The sequence below is a fragment of the Nothoprocta perdicaria genome, unplaced genomic scaffold (assembly GCF_003342845.1).
Source record: "Nothoprocta perdicaria isolate Ctin4 unplaced genomic scaffold, notPer1 scaffold_108, whole genome shotgun sequence".
In the NCBI taxonomy this organism is placed as follows: Eukaryota; Metazoa; Chordata; class Aves; order Tinamiformes; family Tinamidae; genus Nothoprocta; species Nothoprocta perdicaria.
In genome coordinates, this window is record NW_020454183.1 from 1,063,793 (window position 1) to 1,083,294 (window position 19,502).

General features: G+C 48.8%; 1 protein-coding gene across 1 annotated transcript in view; it reads left to right on the forward strand.

Annotated features, from left to right (window-relative positions):
- The window catches only part of ITPK1 (inositol-tetrakisphosphate 1-kinase), a 131,871-nt gene that overhangs the window by 363 nt on the left and 112,006 nt on the right, over nucleotides 1-19,502 (forward strand). The window lies entirely within an intron of this gene.

Here is a 19,502-nt window from a genome sequence, read left to right on the forward strand (position 1 = left end):
GCCCCCAGCCTTGGGGCACGCTCCCCCGCTCCCGGTGTGCGCTAAGGGCTTTCCCTGCCCCTTTCCTGCTGGCGGAACAGCCACCACAAGCACCTGAGGTAAACTTGGCAACTGAACGTGCTTGAATTAACTTGCAGTCCCCCCGAGTTCTGGTCACGCTCTGCAAAATGCATTTTGTGAGGCTTCACGTACAGCGTTTCGGGCTGTAAGGGCCAAAGGGCAGTTTCTGGAGCACAGCAAGTGTCCCATAGCGGTGCTGGCAGCACCGTCTCCTTCCTGTAAGGATAAAGGAGGGGGAAGAAACCAAGAGCAATGCCGAGAAAGTGTCCGAAGCTTTTGGATTAGCTTGGCGCTGGGAACCTCCGTGTCCAGCCGCAAACAGACTTGCCAGCATTGTCTGTTACATATGGAAACCACCAAAAATTCCAGTGTCATGTCCCTTTTCTCCGGACATGTGCTTTCAAAGGATGGATGCTAAATTGTGAACATATATATATAAGATATTTTTGGTTACATAAAAGATATTCTCAGTTAGTTTTCGTGATATTGAACAATTCGCTTTGATTTCCAATAACCTTTTTTTTTAAGGAAAAAAAAAAGAGCTGCTAAAGTTTTGTGTAGCTTGGGTCTCATGACATGAAGTTAAGGGGAATGGCAGAAAATACATAATTTCTCTTAGACATTTGGCTTTCATTCTCGGTATTAAGTGCTTAAGTGCTAAACTGCCTCTTTCCCCCTCTCCTGTCCTTGTTTCTGTTTCGGACTAGGTAGTTGTTCCTTCTGCTTCCCAGCTTCGTTACGCTTGCATTTCATGTCATGGATTTGTTCGTGTACTACACAAGTTTATTAATAATTTTGTGTCCTGATAGTGATGTGAAAACGGGCCCCGTCGTGTCACTCTCGCCACACTTGCCTAATGTCTTGGTTAAAGCGAGGCTGCATTTCCTACAGGAGCTTGCAGTACGAGCTAAGCTCTTTGGAACAGCACCTGCAGACATTGGACAGGTGCGTCCGTTCAGTTGGGCTTTGATTTTTGGAGCATTTAATATTACCCTGTTTAAAGAAGTTAAGTGTTAGGCTTTAAGACCGGCCCAGCTGTTGGAGCAAGTTGCACTGAAGTCTTGGATGTTCCAGTTTCCATCCAGGTCACTCTCAGTGACACTCCTGGGAAACCACATCCATTTGGGCAAAAGTTTCAAGTGTTGTATGTGCAATGCCTGCTCGATTAAATTGGACTTTCTAAGCTTTTATTGCTGTAGAAAAAGTAATGCCAAGCTCAACATACATCTTACCACAAACGTTGTGCACGGTAGGAAACAAGGCAAGGGTACTCATTCCTGTACTATGATTCATGCCTTACAGTGGACTATGTGTCTGTCTGTCTACTGTGTTTTATGGTGACTGTTACTTGGAATTTATTTGCCTGTTGCCTAGGGATATACTTTCTGGATGACTACAAAGTTCAGTTTTGTTTGTATGGATTTGCGCTGGGGCAGTTGTATAACCCGGGGGAGCAACCCAAGACTCCTGGGGAATTCCTGAAGTACTGCTGGTTTTAGATCAGGAATATTGTTGGAGCAGGAAGAATCTTTTTATTTTCTTGGGGTCTGCCGGTGCTGCTGGCTTTAGCATGAGGCACCGCCGCTGAAGAGGGAGCGGGGAAAGATGCCCCAAAAGCGCTTCCTTAAACCTGGATCCAAAGGCAAGGAGGATGTTCCAAGTGTAACTGAGCCTGGGTTGGATAGGCTTCCGTGTGAAGTGTTGGCATCTGAATTGTTCTTAACGTTTTGTGATGGGAAATTGTAGACCTGAGTGGGGTTTGTTTGAGGTGTCTTTAGTTACTGTTTTGCTCTGGAAAGCTCTGGCAATGCCTGTTACTGGAGCTGCTGCCCTCTGTGCATTGCGGAGGCAACGGGAGCAGGGAAAGGGGCAGCTGTGGGGATACCCGTCTCCGCGTTGCGGCCTAGTCAGCGGCTCCCAAACTCATGGGTTGTGGCCAGCTGCAACCCTCGGTGTTCCCGCATCCCGTTCAGGCTCCCGAGCGGAAAGGCAGTCACTGCCGCTGGTTTCGGGGGCCTCCTGTGGAGCGGCTGTGGTCCCTGGGCTGCAGCCTGTGACCCAGCGGGCAGAGCCCCCGCTTGCTGCGTGGGAAGCCCAGCTTGAAGCCCAGCTTGAAGCCTGCACCCGCAGCCTCCCAAAGGAGCCTGACCCTGAAGGCTAGGCCAGGCTCTGCCTGATCCTGCACCCTGCCGCTGCATGAAAAGGAGCGTGAGCTCTCCGGGGCCTCAGTTGTCACCCTGCGTGCCGCATCTGTGGCTCTGTGCAGAGGGTGCTGGGCTGAAGCTAGTCCTTGCTTCTGCCCTCTGCTTCCCTCGTGGGCTTTCAGTTCCACCCACGCAGCTCTTTCCTGGCTCCCTGTGGTGCTGGGCTCGTGGCGCTGGGTCCCGGTGGCGCTGGCTCGCCGTGGCGCTGTGCTCCGCGTGCCTCTCTGCGCCTCGGGCCGGCTCGGTGGGGCCGCGTGTCCCACGCTCAGCCTGGCTGCTCCCGCGTTGCCACCGCCGCTGCCCGAGCGCCGCATCCAGCGCTCGCCCTGCGCTGCTCATCCCCTCGCGGAGCCGGCCAGGAGGCCCCACGGAGCTGCTGCTGCCAGATTGTCCTGCCGTGCTTCTGCATCGGAGCTGCTGGTGTTATCTGCTCGCTGCCATACGTGCTGCAAGTGAAATTATGTGGCCAGAGCCCACTATGGGACTGTGGTGAGCAACTATTTAGGTGATATGGGAGGTAGATTTTTCTATAAGTCTTTATGTTCAACTCTACAGAAGTTTTGCAGTATCAAAGCTTATGATAACTGGTATTGACAAAATATATAGAGCACCTACAGCTTGGTAGGAAGTCAGACAGAGGGTTTCTAGAGGCTTCTCACTGAGAAGTTAGGAGCCCGTGGTTTAAAGTGGTAATTCTGATCTTGCGTCCCTGCCACCCCTGAAGGGAGCGATTCCTGCTCCTGCCAGCTGTTGGGTCTCATTCTCTGTCTTGAGCTGGTTTTAGTGATTATGCAGTTGGCAAAAGCTTTCAGTCCAGCCGGTTCCCTGCCCAGCACATAGTCACTGGGGTGGCTGTCACAGTGCAGTCACAGTGCACTGAGTCGGGTTAGGAATATGGGGTGTCCTGTCCGTAACATTCGTGGCAGCGCTGTAGTGTGAGCTGTGGCTTCTACCAAAGACTCTCAGGTACCTACTTCATTTATTTTAAAGCCTTTGTAAAAAGGCTTTGTAAAAATACCCATTGCCTGGCCCGCCTGGAATCTGTGAGGCAAAAGGCTCCTCTTTGTGCACATAAGGAGGTAGGGTGGCAGTAATACAAAGAACTGCATGTATCTCCTTCAGAAATAAGTTGTATGCACTTAGCAACAGTTCGCGTGAGTGACGTGCAACCATTTACACATGCCTATAGGCTATAAAAGGCTTTCATTTCCTTGATAGTTGTCCTACAAATCACCAGTTAATATCATCACGTTTATTGGAGATGCAAGGCAGTAAGGTTGTGGCAACGCGAGTGAGTTACCATCGTGTCTGGGGAGGTGGATATCTGCTTCCTCCAAGGGGAGGTAATTCAGAGTCATGCCACTCCGAGTGAAAAGCTAATGGCTGTTCTGGGTAGGAGCGCTCACATGGGTGACGCACAGGCTTGCATGTTAGCGGGGTAGCTTCTCTGTGTAGTCATACACACAATGAGTCAGAATTTCCTCTTAATGCTGTGTATAAAACGAATAGCAGATGAGCTGAAGATCTGCCTGAAGATGTAATCTGTGTCACGATAAATCTTGGAGTTTGGCAGGAAGAGGACCCATATACCTTATTTATGGGCAGTTTTTGTTGTGCTGTGTTTTTCATATGGGAGGAACCATTTCTGAGAAAATTCTACAAATTCAGAGAAAACCTATTTTCCTCTTCTGTGGACATAATATGAAGTGAGATAATAGGGATCTCCTTCTGGTGAAACCTGGTTGTTGTGACCTGTACTGAGCAAACCCAATTGCCGTCTGTCCTGAGAAGTCTGCGCGACAGCCCGGTCACCTTGATGGACACGCGAGGCCTCCTCATCTTGGTTGGATTTGCAGGCGTCACCCCCTGCCCAACATTGTTCTCCAACTTCAGACCCTGCTCTTGAATTACTCTTTGCATATCCCTGTGCACGAAACCTCCTCATTTCCTTCAGTCCTGCAGTTCCTGTTAGAGCACATGTCAGCTTTACTGAAGACCATTTGCTTTGACAGGTCATTATGTTTTTTTTTTTTTTCTGCTGGGTTATAATAAAGCTGTTTTGATGCCAATAGGAGATCAATCTGCTGAACACAGCATCTAATGATTTTTCCCCACAAAGTATTTGTATGTGTAGCTTAAATCCCTCTGTGTGCCTCATGGTGTTCTCTTAAGCTAAATTATTTTTTTCAGCCTGCTTCTTCCCATGTCGTTTCTATAATAGGCAGTTAATCCTTCTTTAACCATGTGTTAGAACCCACTTTTTAGTAAATCACAATGATAAATTAGCTGTTGACACTATTGTCATCATGTTTGTGTGGCTTTTTTTTTCTCTAACTTTTTTTTGAGGTCTGTCTTGAGCCATGATCTGTGTAAAGCTTGGGTCTAAACCTGAGTTTTAAGATCAGTTTAAGCGTGATTCTGCTATGAGACTACTATTGCATATTTTTTCCAGGAAAGACTCGGGGGATTTTCTTTAACCCCAATTCCCCATAAAAATCTCTAAATACTACTTTTCTTAAATGCCTGGCTTGTGCGAGTTAGCTTTTATGATCTTGAAAGCCATAAAAAATAAAATGTTCGTGCCCTGATCAATAGCTCTCATTGTGCTCGTGTTAGTGTGAAATACTGCAGCACAAGCAGGGGCTGGGAGCAGGATGGGAGGGTACGTTTCTTTGACATAGGCTCCAGCAAAACCTAACACCTTCCTGAATGGTAGAAATTATAATAAACCACGAAAATGTGTCAAGGGCAGCTGCAAAAGATCCCCTATATTTCTCGGAGGAGAAAAGTTGAGTGTGTTTCTGGTTCTTGCTCTCCTACAGAGGAGGAGACCTTTCTCTCCATGCAGGAAGAACGGGTCGTATGTCCTTTTTTTCTTACTAGCTAAGAGCACTGATTGATAGGCACCCTCTCATAAAAGTTTGCTGCGTTTTGCTTGCAGAACAAGACCTGTTTCGTGGGAACACAAAGCGCAGGCGCTCGGCCGCCGGCGGGACTGCAACAATCATCGCTTTCATAGCGAGTCTCTTGCATAATCTAGCAATCATTTACCATAGATTCAGGAAATTTGCATCCTCCCCCCGGTACATCCCTTACCACAACCTGCTTCGTTTCAGGTGTGCCAAGGAAGAATAAAAATCACTAGTCAACCTAGCAGCCTTCTCGAGACCTAGGTCTAGCAGCCTTCCAGAGAAAAGCCTGGATCCTCGTGTAGATCTCAAGCTGAATACGAGTTGACACTGTTGCCTAAAAATAAAAGGCAAATGTCATGTTGGGACGCATATGTTGGAATAGAGCCTTGAGGGTACATGAAGTAATGCTTCAGTTCTGCTCAGCCCTGATAAAGCTGCTGCTGGAGTAGCTTCACCTCTGGTTTCGGGTACTGTGTTTCAAGGAAAAGGCAGGTCAGTTGGAGCGGGTCCAGAAGAGCAGTGATGATGATCACAGGTCTTGAAAATACAGTGCATCACAGTGGTGTTACTCAGTCCAAGGAAGACATGGTTAAAGAGGGTTCTCTAGATGTTGTAGGAAGGAGAAGGAGGAGGAAAATAAACAAAAAAGAAAAGGACGGTGTGTTCCCCAGTTCCATTGTGGGCAGAACAAACAGCAGCCAGAGGGAGGGACGAGAGGGCTTTGGAAGAAACGCTCTGATTGTCCAGGCAGGCGGTGGAAGTTGCTGCCCGAGACTTCTAAGAACAGTTTGGACAAACACGGGGAATGGCGTGGGACGTGAGGTCCCGTTTCAGGACAAAGAGGTTGGCTCCTGAGGTCAGGAGACCTGTCCCTGCCTTTGTACAGTCCGTGATGTGGCGGAAGATGCCTGCAAAGGTGCTCGGTGTCTCTGGCAGGGCTGAGGCCCCTCTGTGAGGTGCTCTGTGAGCCTCATGGGTCCAAGACCCCTCAGCGAGGTGCTCGGTGTCCCTGGCAGGGCCGGGGTCCCTCTGCTGACCCGGGAGCCGTGGCTTGGGGGTGCTCCAGGCAGGCTGGGCGCACAGGGCTGGCTCCGGTGTGGGGGTTTCATCCAAGGAGGGTTTCCCAGATGACTCCTGGAAGCGCCGGCCCTGCCTTAGTGAACTGCGCCTAGGAAGCGGCGGCGGAGCCGGTATTCATTATATCGGCCAGGCGTGCCACGTCTGTCAACGTTCGATGCTTTCTGGTGAGGTGAGGTCTGTGTCGTGTTCCAAGGAAGCGAGGAAGCAGAGCCTGGCAAACGGATGCGGCCGAAGCAAGCGGCTGTGCTGGGCACGTCGGTGCCGCGGCGCTGGGGACAGACCCTCTTCTGCCAGGTTGTCTCCTCTGCCCCGCTCCGCTCGCGAGTCCTGCAGGCCCCAAAAAGAGGTCTTGTTTGTCCTGCTGGAATTTCACCCTCTTCGGAAGGAGTTCTGCCTTGCATGGCATCAGAGCAGAAACTGCCAGTATTTCCGTGCCGCCCAAATACTGCCCAGATCTTGGCTCATGTCCCCTCCGCCAAGAGAAATCCTGTTAGGAAGAGAACCGTGTACTTCAGGAGTGGCTTTCAAAACGACACCGTGAGGGTTTTGTTGGTCGAGGGCCGTTCAATTCCAAGTAAATTCCCTTGTCCCGTGACTCCCTTGTCCAAGCCCTGTTCTGTGTGGTCAGTGCTGGGGCCTCTCCTCCTGTGCCGGGCAGCAGCTCGTGCTCCCCTCCATCACGCTCCTCGCACACTGCTCTTCCTCCCCGCCCATGGGCTTCGCTCTCCCCGCTGCTCCTCAATGCTAAATTTTGAGCTGAACGGTCAGCAAAATGGTTTATCCAGCCCCATGTTTGCTCTGTGAGACCGTATTACAAACCTGAGTGCGTTTTAAGGGAGCTTCTCCCCTTTGAAAAGTGCTAGCAGGCTCGCAAAAGGCTCCGTGAGAGACATGGTTTGTGCTGGGTGTTTTGTCTGTAAATGCTGCAGCTCTTTCTTTGAAATTATGTTTTCTAATGTGTGGGTGATTTTTGTTTCCTATTTCCTGCTGGTAATTTCTTTCCCCTCTGTTATATCTGGCTAAATACATGTTTTAGTAGGTCTTTTGCTACAGTAGAAGGAAGTAGTTGAAAGGGTTCTTCGGAAACAAGGTCCTCTGTGCAACGCGTTGAAGTGTTTAGAAATGACTCTCCCTGTCTAGCCTCGATAAAGTTATCTGCGTGTTGGGGTGAGTGGTTAATATCTGACAGAGCAAATGATGTCCCTGGTGATTAATGGCCCTGGAAAGAGCCGATATCGGGCAGGTCCGTTCGTGCCATGCGCCTCCTTCCCGGCCGGCGCTGCCCGAGCGCCCATCTCGCGTCTCCTGCCGCCCCTAAATGGCCTTCGCAGCTGCGAGAAATGCTATAGTGGCTTGGCTAATGTTTTTATCTTCCTAGTCTGGTTTCGTTACAAGGGTTGGAAAGTGTCATCCTTTGTGCAGATGGGCTGTGAAGTGTTGCCCGCCTTGGCAATGCCCGGTGTTGTTAATGAGGCCAGTAATGACCACTTAAACGAGGCTGGCGAGGTGGCTCTGAAGCGGCCGCGTCTCCCTGTGGTTCCTGGTTATTTCTTTGTGGTTTAGAAAATACCGAGCTGAATGGAGCTCCTGAGGACTGGTGAGCTCTGTTTGCACGTGGAACGCCCGGGTCTGGGCGTTTTGGTGAGGTTGTCCCCAGGCAGCCCTCTGGGGTGTGAGAACTTGTCACTCTTTTCTCTCGGCCCTATTGCCAGAGCTCCAGCCCCACTGCCCCTGCAGCCACTGCCTCTGGGGCGGCTGCTCGCGAGCTTTGCTGCGCCTCAGGAGAAAATAAAACATTGCTTCTGCTTTTAATGTTTTTAAACATATATCCATATGTTCTTTTTACTAAAATATCCTGGCTCCTGATCAATTTAAAAAATGGAATCATTTCAGTCAAAAAGTTGCAAGAAGCTCAGAAGTAAGAAGTTGCTCCCCCCAAAGAAAGCACTTCCTCGACAGGACGGGAAAGCTTGCGAAAGGGCTGGGAGGAGGAGCGGAGCTCGGGCACGGCCCAGGAGCCAGAGTGCAGCCCTTCTGGAGCAAGGTTGGCCTGTGCAGGGCTGCCTGTGGAGGCTTCGGTGGGCACGGGATAGGGAAAGAAAGTGCCTGGATGCACAGCTGGGAGGTGGTGCCGGAGCTGAGGAGTGGTGCTGGTACCGCAGCAGCGACACCAAGTTGCACGTAGCTCCGACCACACGTAGAGTTCATTTGCACATCCGCCTTTTTGTCTGATACTGGATTTCGTCTTTCTGGTCGTTCTGTTGTTTGTCCGTGGCTTTCCAATGCCTGGAGCTGCCGGGTGGGTGTCCGGCGGGAGGTGGTGTGGGCAGAGCTCAGGGAGCCGGCGCAAGGCCAGCGGGTGCCAGGGGAGGGACCCTGTGCTGACCCATGGATAGACCCCCCTTGGAGCTGCCATGGGGAGGCCTGTGAGCACTGACGGGCGAGTCCTGTTAATGGGATGAGGGAAGGGAGAGGGAAACTAAGCGATCCCGCGCCCCAGGTGAAAGACTGATGGGTTGTGGCTGTGCCCGCTGGCGCAGCACGAGCGCGTGCGGGCGCGAGGGGAGAAGCGGGGCTGCCACAGCGGGGTGCCATGGTAAAACTGCCCGCAACACTTCCCTGCCTTTTAAAATTGCTTGGATTTGGGGGAAAAAATTGTTTCCTTTTACACCTTCAGCTGTCCCGGGTCCGCTAGACAGCGAGCAGGAGCTGGGGCCGTTGGAGGAGGAGCAAGTTGTCCACAGGCAGACAAGCAGTGTTGAGGTGATGTTTGAGGTTTGATGCTTTAATGTAACCTTCCTTTCTGTCTTGATGAAGCTCCGGGGATTACGTTCAGGTTGCAATTAATTTTGGAGGGAGTAGATTATCTTGGCTTTTTTTTTTCAACCTTTGTAAAATTTAGCTTGCTTTGAGGGACAGAGTGTATCATCTTGTTGCTGGTTGGGGGTCGAAACTCTATTTTCTCTTTCTTTCTCTTTCGAACGCTATTTTATGCCTCCAGTTCTCCACCTCTGAGAGAGTCTGTGCTTTGAGTTTTTTATCTGCAACCCAGGAGAGTGAAAATTTCTGCTCCCTGCCCTGCCATCAAGTGTAAATTGCTTCTGGTCTGCACTTGCTTGGTTTCCCCTTCCCTGTGCTCGGTTAGTGCTCTGTGGTAGCAGCACTGTAGCTTCTTACGTGTTCTGCAGGGCACTGGTCTGCATCCCTGCTGCTTACGAGGGCTGGGTTTTCAGATTGCATCTTGTTTGAGGTTGTATTTTCTTTGTGGATGAGAACCTGCCCTTCTGTGGAAATAGCAGTGGCTCTTATTACTGTCTGTTTTAAAAACAATTTAAAGCTTCTTTTTTTTTTTTTTTTTTTTTTTTTTTTTTTTTTTTTTGACTTATTCTTTCCTTAAAGCATGTTACAGGTTATCTGTGATTCTGGGTGCTGCAAGCAAACCAGATGGATTTTAGTGGGTTTTCCCGAGAGGGCTGTCTGCCCGGTGCTGGGGCCGCCGCGTTGCTTTGGCTGTGAACATCTCCTGGGTGCCACGATGGATGTCGGGGTGCCCACCTCGTCACCTGCAGCGATCTGCCGTTTGGAGCACGGGTTGTGGAGCCAGAAGCGATCTCAATGAGCATGGCATTGGGCCCATAGGGGGATTTTTCTTTCCTCTAAATGAAATAATGTATAATAATTATACAGTGCAGCTGACTGTCTTTTCCAGGTCCTCAGCAGGACAGTATTGAACGTGGTGGCATTAGGTGGGGTGCAGAGGAACCCTGTGCACGTGCAGCCCCCCAGCTCTGCTGGTGGAAGCCTCTTCTCCTTTCTGTGCTGCTGTGTTACGCGTTTCCCGATGCCCCCTTTTAGCTCACAATGGATATTGTTTGTGTGGGGCTTGGCTGTGTTGAGATCTGAGCTCACTTTTTGTCTCAAATAATCACTTAAAATATAGAGCTTTATCCCACTGATCTCGGGCAAGCTTTGCTCTAGCATTGTTGCAGTGGTAATAAAATAGTATAGCTCTAATTGGCAGAGAGTAGTGAAGACAAGCAGTGTTTGAGGATGTTTCTCTTGTGCCTGGCTGCAGAACAGGACTTTGGAGACAGGAGCCTGGGTAAGCTGGGCCCTTGTCTGACCTGCTGTAGCTGTTCTTGCAATTGCCTTGATTTTCCTTTGTTCCTAGTTTCTCCTCTTTGTCACTGGGGAAGAAAAACGTAGAACCAGACAAGAGCTTTCTCAAAACAGAAAAATTTATTTCTGAAACCATAAAGCATTGGTAGAGAATGTTCTACAACCAACGTGCAATTTTGTTGAGATCCCAGCTTTGATGCACTTCTCCATAACCTGTTGGTGTTCTCCCCCTTGCCCCTGCCAGCCCCACGTGACAGTAACTGCAACTAGGAGCCCTGAAGTGAAATATCTGGTATTGAGCTTGAGCAAGTAATTTGGAAACAAAGTCATTTGTTCTGAGGCAGCTCTAGCACTTGTTTCTTCTTGGACAAAGCTGTTCTCTGATGTGTAAAGCGCGAATCTCTATATTACTGTTTGGTGGGTTAGTTAGATGGGTGTCAAGTTCTTTGTTTTAATGCTTATTTCTAAGATAGTAACCCTTGCCTGTGAATGAGGCTCCCTCTGAAGAGCTCCTGCCTCCTGTTGAGGTGCTTTGTTCTCCTTATCTCCATGGAAGCTGAGGATGCCCATGGATCTTGGCCTAATCCAGCTCCCTGTGAAGCTGTAGCTGAATAAATGGGGACCGGATTTACCTGGGTTCACATCCTGTTTTGTTTTATTCCGTCTTTTAATGGAGAATTTGGGAGATGAGGATTGAAATGGCTCGCGGTGGCCCAGAGCCAGTGGCGCTGTCCTCAGCAGCCCCGGACCAGCACTTGGAGCGTCTGGCTGGGCCCCTCTTCCCTTGCTGCTCGGTGGCTGCGGAGAGCGGGCGCTGACGGCCTGTCATGGCTTGGTAGAAGCAGTGGGTGGCCACGGATCCCGAGGGCAGGAGCTGGTAATGAAAACCTACCACAGCTGCAGTTCTGAGCGGCTGCTTGGCCCAGAGGAGCATCCGGCGGAGCAGCCTGCAGTGTTTTTGCAGGATCAGGTGTAGTCCAGGAGCTTCCTGTTGCTTAGTAGTTGCTGCCACCACCTTTTCTTATGTTGAGTGAGAAGTGGGTGTGAAAGCTCCTGTGGGAATAGATTTTAGGGTACTTGCTGCTGGTAGTGAAAGTTGCAGCAGATAATGTTTATTGGTGCAAAATGCATGTGCTCCGTGCAGGAAATGTCTCTGCTGCCTCTTGGCCTCCCCTTTAAATCGAGGGCTGCCGGTTGTTGGGGCTGCCCCAGGCAAAAGGGAGAAGCCTGGCACGGCTGCCAACATCACAGAGCAGGAAGCTTGTGCTGCAGAATGTTTCTGGTTAAATATTATTCCATTTATAACACAGCAATGTCCGTGTGGGGGTGTTTTCAGCAGCCGATGTAGCTTGTAGCTGATAATTGTCCTCTAAGGACAGGGACGGGGGCTCTGTTTCGATAGAGCCAGACCGCCTTGTGGTGGAGTAAAAACTGTCAAAGAGTTAACTTTTCCTGCCTCTTCTCTATATGCTTCTGACTGAACATGAAAATTCTTTCCTTAGCTTTTCCCTCTCCTCTTAACAGGAAATTGTTCTTTCAAGTGCCTGGTGTCAGTGCTGGGCACCCACACGAGCTCGGGGGCGTTCGCAGTCCCAAAGAGCCTCCGAGAGGTGGCTCTTTCCCTCCCTCCTGCGGATGGGGAGTTTGGCTGTCGGGAGGCTGGAAATCAGGCGCAGGCCTTACGTGGTCGGGGTGAGCTGCCAGCACTGGGAACACATTTATATATTTGATATTTCCTATGTGTTTGTTGGTGTCTAAACCCACAGGTGGCAGTGGGGTGGGAAGGGAGTTCCCAAGTCAAAGCCTAATCTCTGGCCCAAGAGAGGCAGCGAGGTCTCTGGATCAGGCAGTCGAGGTTGGCTCCTGGCTCTAGGGTGCACTTGGTTGTCGCCAGAACAAGTCAGCAAATTCCCTGCTGTCTTGTCTTTATTTTTTTTTCCCACTTTTCAAGTGTGGAAATAATAAAACACTTTCACAAAGCTCTTGTATGGCTGAATTGCTAGCAAATTGCCCAAATGTCTTTGGATCTCAAAGAATAAACAAAGTGTTAATTACTTGGTCATGGTAGTTGCCAGCAGCTCTTTATTCACCTTGATCTCCTGCAAGCCACTGTTCAAAATTAAAATTAGACTGTTCTCATTGGTGATTTCTGCAAAACAAATAGTGTCACTGAGCAAGTTGTTGAGGACCCCAACGTTCCAACAATTTTAGCTGTCACATAATTGCTTTACTCTCTTAGAGCTCTTCAATTGGTGATTATTTTTTAGGTTAAGCGTGTTGCTTTGATGTAGACTTTAGCCGCACTACGGCTTCTCCTTGCAGTGATGTTTTTAACTCAGCTCTTCTGATGTACGCTGAAGACGAAGCTGGAGCTGAAGAGGAGAGAAGGAGCCGTGCGGTGGTGCAGAAGTGCAGGCCGGCTGAGCCAGCGATGGGGATGAGGGCTGTTTCCTTGCTTATAGTTTCCTCTGTTTTACATGGGTGTGCAGGGTCCAAGTAGGCCCCTGTAACTCCACAGAAATAGCAGAGCTGCGTTTTTGAGGTGCACACAGAACCTGTGGAACACAAGAAGAAATGAAAATTTAGGAAGCTCCAAATGAATTTGAGCCTGATCATCTGACCCCAAAGGATATTTTTTTCTAGTGATGAACATGTTCAACAAACCCAAGAATTTTGGAAAAAGTTCCTGTAAGGTAGAAATTTTTCATTATCTTCTCCAAAAAAGTGCCATACAACTTGTGTAACTGTGAAATAAAGAAGAAATGTTTATCGGAAGTGATTTCTTTCACATATTCGGAGATGTTTACCGTGACTGACTCTTGAGGAAGTCTTTATTCCTTCCTGTTTATTATACATGGGTTTAGTTGTAATAAACGTAGAAAAGACTTGAATGATTCACTGGTAGAGGGCTGTACAGAAGGGAGTTTTAGCTTAGTTTTGTCATGCTGATATAAAAATGAAAAGATCAGGTACCAATATGCAGCATTTCTTTTTTAAGGGATCTAATGTTTACCATTGTATTTGGAAACATGTATTTTTCTCTTTAAATGATTTCCAGAATCTCCTTGGAGCTTCTAAGACTACATATTCAGCTTCTGGCAAATAGAATCATGTTGATGCGTCCTGTAAATCGATGCATGAGGAATCCCATAATACCTCGTGGGTAACACAAAGAGTTCTCACTTTTCCTTTGCAGGTGAGGACGGTGTGGATGTGGATTGAACGTGCCTGACCACGTTCTGACAGTGCAGGTGGAGGGCTCTAATCTGATCACTCGCAAGTGGAAACAAGGGAGGCAGAGGCAGGTGCCTTGTTGAGGTGAAGCTTGGTGCTGTATGAGGAGCCCTGTTGATGCAGTTTGTGTCATGTCCAGGCCTGGAAGGAACAAGCCAGCAGAACGATGTGGGTTGCTGAAAGTTGCAAAGAGTTCTCAAGCTTGGGTATAAGTGTGTGTGTGTCCTAAAGCAGGTGGAAGGCGCTTCAGAACAATGTCAGAAGGCCCTCAGTCTCCTAGATGCTTTTCAGGCGGGCAGGTGTGAGCATCATCTGGGAGAGCAGAGCAGAGATCCAGAGCAGCTGCACGTCTGCCCATGGGCAGGGATAAAAACAAGGTTCAAGGCTGCTGGAGTTCCCACCTGAGCTCGTTGCTCCCTAGGGCAGGAGTGCAGCATGGCTAATCCAGCTGTCTCCTTGAGCAGCAGGAAAGAAGCTGTGAAATTCAGGGATGTTGTTGCTGCGTGGGTGCTGGTTTGTGACAGAGGCAGCTAAAATGGCCAGAGTGGCACCCAGAGCTCTGTGTGGAGGCTGGAAAGGCAGAGCTACAGCTGCAGCTTCTGCCCTGTATTGCTGGAGCGAGACAGTAGCTGGGATGGCTGCACAGGAACCCTGCAGACAAGGACAGGGCCACTGTCTTTTGGTCCCCGAATGAGCAGGTGGCTTCGTTCCAGTTTCTAACAACCAACAGGCAAAGGCAGTGGGTGTTTTGTGATGAACGCCGAGGGACCAACGCGGACAAGTTCCTTCTGCAGAAGAAGGACAGGGCAGATGGATGCAGAGGTGGTCAGGGTGAGCAGTGGGCCTGGGAGATGTGGTCCACAGAAATCTTACTGCTCTGTGAGGGGTTAAAGTGGAAGAGCAGCAAGATAGGTGGGACAATAAAGAGCATCAGCTGAAATACTGAATGCCAAAGGCAGAGGTTGCTCTTCTGGCCTCCTGATGTTGTGTAGGGTAGGTGGAGACACTGATATGTCTTATATATAACTTATATAAATTAGTATAAGTTATAATATCAGCATATTTATTTTGAGGTCACCTGTTCGCTCTATGAAACCTATACCGTAAAAAAAATGAGTTTTTCTAGCTGTTTAAAGGCCCCCTGTGTCTTGTGTTTTGGTACAAACACAAGCTTCTGCTGCAAAGGAAAGTGTCCACAGTGGAAGCTCCCGTAGAGTAGAGCTCTGCAGCTGCGATCGCTTGGTCAGCTGGGCTTTCCAGAACACCTTTGGAAGCTTCTCCAGCGAAATTGTTGGGAAGTGGCTATCAGCTGTGTGTGTTTGCGTAAGGGGTTTGTAGCAGTGGAAGAGTCACTGGAGAAAACACCATGGTCCATGTGATTCAGATGTGTGCGTGGGAGGGGTTGTCTGAGTAAGGTTCGTTTTCAGATAAATGCAGCTAATCTTTGTACAGGTATTAAATGATCTACCATGATTTTGCCTTTAGTGTCATGGAAACAACAACAGCAAAGGCTGTTGTTACCCCAGAGCGAAGAGGCAAGGTGCAGTAACACTGTTGCTCAGCTGATTGTTTTGATAAGGACCTGCAAGGGGAGATGGCAAAAAATCCGAGCATTTGGCCTGTAATCCTGCCTTGTAAAAGTGATTTGAGTGAAACTTGTTTGCTTCCAGAGGGATCTGATCTAGGATAAAAGCCTGCAGCGTGTCATATAATAGCAAACAAACCTGTGTCCTGCATCTTGAGGGGCAGCACCTTGTAAGAAGGAGTATATTATGTTGTCTGGGTAGTTAATTCAGCTCTCTCCTGCGTTTGCAGAGTAGGGGTTTGATGGCAGGTTTAGCATACATGTAACTTCAGGAGTGTCAGTAATCACTCTGTTGTAGGGTGGGATGCAAGACTCTTGTTCAGGAACTTAGATTATTTTACGTTAGATTTTTAGGCCTTAGATTATTTTACAGAGGTGGTGAATTATTTTACAGAGAAATATTTGAGGAAAGAAATCCTACTGCTTTTAGCAGTATTCTTTTTTTTTTTTTTTTTTGCTTTGTATTTTCACATATTATTCATTCTTTCTTTCGTTGTTTGTAGCTTGAAAGATGGCAGTTTCTGTTTTTTCTTTCATTTCTAAATTGTAGCTTTTTTTTTTTCCCCTAAGAATGTGAATAGAGAAGTTACCTCTCACCAGGGAAAGTTCCTCTGCAAGATTTAAGCTGTGCCCTAACCAGCATTTTTCTTTTGAGAGAGCAGCATGCATGAAAGCAATTCCGGCATCGCATCTGACTGAGCGTCCCCCAGTAGGAAGAAATAACTAAATGTTGGGCCTCTGGAGAAGGGTCTGTGACTTAAATAACAGTCGGTGCTGCTGTGAGCTCCTCTGTGAGGTTAAGCTGTAAGCAGAGCTGAGCAACACGCAGGCCAGAGCTTTCCAAGCCTTTCAGCACCTAACTTCTAAACAAAATTGAACAGCCTGTTGGTGGTTCGTTTGCATTGTGGTCGCTTACACGGGAGCAGGTCTCGCCTTGGTGTCGGTCTCGAGGTGGCGAGGTGAAGGCCGCACTCGATGCCGCCCGTGGGGCCGCGCAGGCCGCGGTGGCAGCGGCGGCGCCGTCGCGGCCTCCTCGTCAGGGACCCCGCTGCGATACCAGAGCCCCAGCAGGGATTGAAAGCTGCTGCCTTAGGTTTTCCACACAGAGTTGCTCAATTCACTGTATGTGTATGTATGGATATATGTCAAAGCCCTGGTGAGAGAACACAGGGAGGTGGCCCCGTGGCTGCGGTGACTTTAGAGACCGACCCATGGCATGTGTGGGACTGTGCGTGGGACAGTCGGCGAGGCTGGAGATCCCGCGTGCCGCGCGGCGCCATCCCCGCACCCCGCACAAAAGAAGGGAGCAGCGGAAAACAAGTGCGCCTGTCCAAGGGAAATTTGTTCTGTGGTCTGTTTAATCAAGCGTGTAATCAACATTTAATCAAACATTTAATCAACTGCTTGCATTTCTCCTCCTAATTAGTTGCTGCCAATTACTGAGGTTGAAGAGTGAGTTTCAGGGCGGAGCTGGACAGGAATAACCCAAAGGGAAGCGACTGGCTTTGTGTCTGCCTGGCAGCGCCCGGCTCCGGCGCTGGATCCGCCTCCCGAGCAGTGATAAAGACAATGGTAATTTGGTGCATTGGAATAGAAACAGCTTCCCCATCACCGCCCCCGGAGGGTTTTAGGTTATCTAGTAACTCATCAGCACGTTGTGATCACACCAGTGTTGTAATGGGGAGAGGCAGGCACCAGCCCATCTAGGTAATTCCATAAAGGGAAGCGAATGCAACAGGGCTGAAGTGTTGGCTTTAGCCCTTTATTTTTTTTTCTCCTTTCTTTCCTGAGAAGAAGAATGAGATTTTGAATAACAGCCCTCCTCTACAATTTTGCTTGTTCAGGCAGCTCATGGAAAATCTAAGAAGACCCAAGAAACTGTCTAGTTCTTCTAATTGCACATTGAAACAATCCACTTCCTTCCCAGTGGATCTAAATAGGGATCTAAATGAAGCCCAGTTAGAATATGTAATGGCATTTTTGATATGCATCAGCTTCTATGTGCCTTGACCAAATTTGGGAAAGTTGTAGCCATATATTACATTAGTTTAGTCTCTGCAGGAAAAGATGGATATAAAAACTGCTGTGCAGGATAAGTCATGAGAATAACAAAGGTAGGATTGAGTAGAGCACTTGGAGAGTGTGAGAGACCAGCGAGATGCCCCAGGGAGGACTGGAGATGGAGGAGACATCGAGGCAGATGCTTTGAGAGTGAGCTCAAGGAAGAGCCTTGGGCATAGAAGAGCCTTCCTGCAGAATGACTGAAGGAAAAAAAAAAAAAGAAAAATGAGAAGTTTGATGCAGAGAAATGGGATGCTCCGAACTTACTGTAACCAAACAGGGCAGTACTCTGCTATTTTCAAGTATTTCAGAATACATTTTCATTTATTTGGAGATTTGGATCAAAACCAGGTTGTAGCTGTGCTTTATGATACATAAGATACTGTATTTTTTTCTGCCTATTTCTCTGTAAATGATCCACTGAAGCAGACAGGAAAATGGATATTCTGGCAAACTGCACATATGCTACTGCTTAAAGCAAGATGCCTATAGACTGGAAGAAGTAGAAAGAATTTTAATCTTTATTTAGCAGCAGACTTCAGTGTTATGTAAAGCATAATGAAATGCTTGGCGAAATAGGTACTTATTCAATGCACATACAGATGTGCCTCTCTGAAGTGGTCTAGACGCAGGGACAGGAATTTTCTCCAGCCAGGATGGGGATTCCCAGAGATCCCGCTTGCCCTTTTCAGGTGCAGGAACCATCTTGAGTGGTGGAGAATTTTTATCTCCCTATTTCATCTGTAGTGCAGCCTCACATTTGCTTTTTCTGACCCTGGCTGATCCTACCCTTTAAGATCCTACATGTCTCCTTGCCCAGAGCTTTATGGTTTATTTCTGGGAATCCTCCTGACCTACCTTGCCTTAATATTGAAAGATTCACAGCTTTACTTGGTTACATGAGCTTGATTTCCAGCTCATCCAAACTGCCACCCTGTCGAAGGAAACGGGGGGAAATCTCCCTCTTCCCTGCACCTCTCGGGGACGCCTGTGGCTACGGTCGCACAGGGAGCCCCCCCGGGCTGGGTCCATCGGGGATGTGACGGGGCCTCTGCCAGCGGGCACGAGGGGCCCCAGTGTTCCCGTGGCTTCTGCCTCTTGTCCCGCCAGCCTGAAATCCAGCACTGTCAGCAAGCAGATTGCTCTGCCTTCTGGCCTGTGCTTGTAGCAAAACGGGCTCCCATTGTTCGGACATCTCCTCCTCCAGAGGAGAGGAGGAGGAGAGGGGCAAAAGCGTGTGCCGGTGGAAACTGCCCATCCTTTACCACCGGGAACCAGCATGAGTGATTTTTACGCCTAGCTCAGAGGTGTCTTACAAGCTGAGATAAGAGGCATGGAAGAAGAATGCAGTTTGAATGAGTCCTCGACGGCAGCATCTGGGCAGCTGCACAGCAGCAGAGAGGCTGGTTCCACGTGAGTCACATCCTCAGCGTGGCATCTTCGTCAGTGCTCGTGTAGGTAGGAGCGAATGGGGTCATCTGTACATCTGCCATGGTGCTGGTGCTGGCAGGCAATGGGCTGCTTTAGGTTCACAGATATCAATTGTTTCTGTAATTCTGTATGTAATTAAAGTCATTTGTTAACATACTATATATAGTTAAAACATCAGACTATATGTTTAATAATGTCATATATAGTTTGTTAATAAATGACTTAATTATAAAAGTCATTCATTACCATGTTAGCCGCTTACCAGCTACTTTTCCTTGCAAGCAGGACCGGTGGCCGGGCTGCCTCCAGGCAGCGCTGCCAGTACCCTCCGGCAGCAGAGTATTCCTAAATAGTGACCGGGGCGCTGTGGGCAGCCACGTTCCAGGAGAGACTTCCAAATAGGGAAAACCATCTCTCTTGGGAGACTGGGGTTGGCTCAGGTGGAAAGGAGCTGCTGCGACTGGTGCTGGCTTCTGAGCCCAGTGAGGTGGAGGCAAGCAGGCCCTTTCTCAGTTCAGTATTTCGTGCCATGTCTTGGTTTGGACCATGTCTGGTCCTTCTCAAATAGGGGACTGGGCTGTGGAGTTTCACTTCTTGCTTCCTCGTTGCTTTTCTGTGTACCACTCGCAGGGTTCATGCAGTATTTGGGCCAGAGGAGCAAAATAAAGATGAATCCTCTTTTGGGTTACGCAACATGAATTCGGGGCTAACCTGACTAGTCCTCTTCAGAGTAACACCTGAATGCAGAAGTGCCCCAGACTGGAGACTGAAGCTTGACACGGAGCAAACAAAGCAGAGGAACTGACTGAGTGAGTT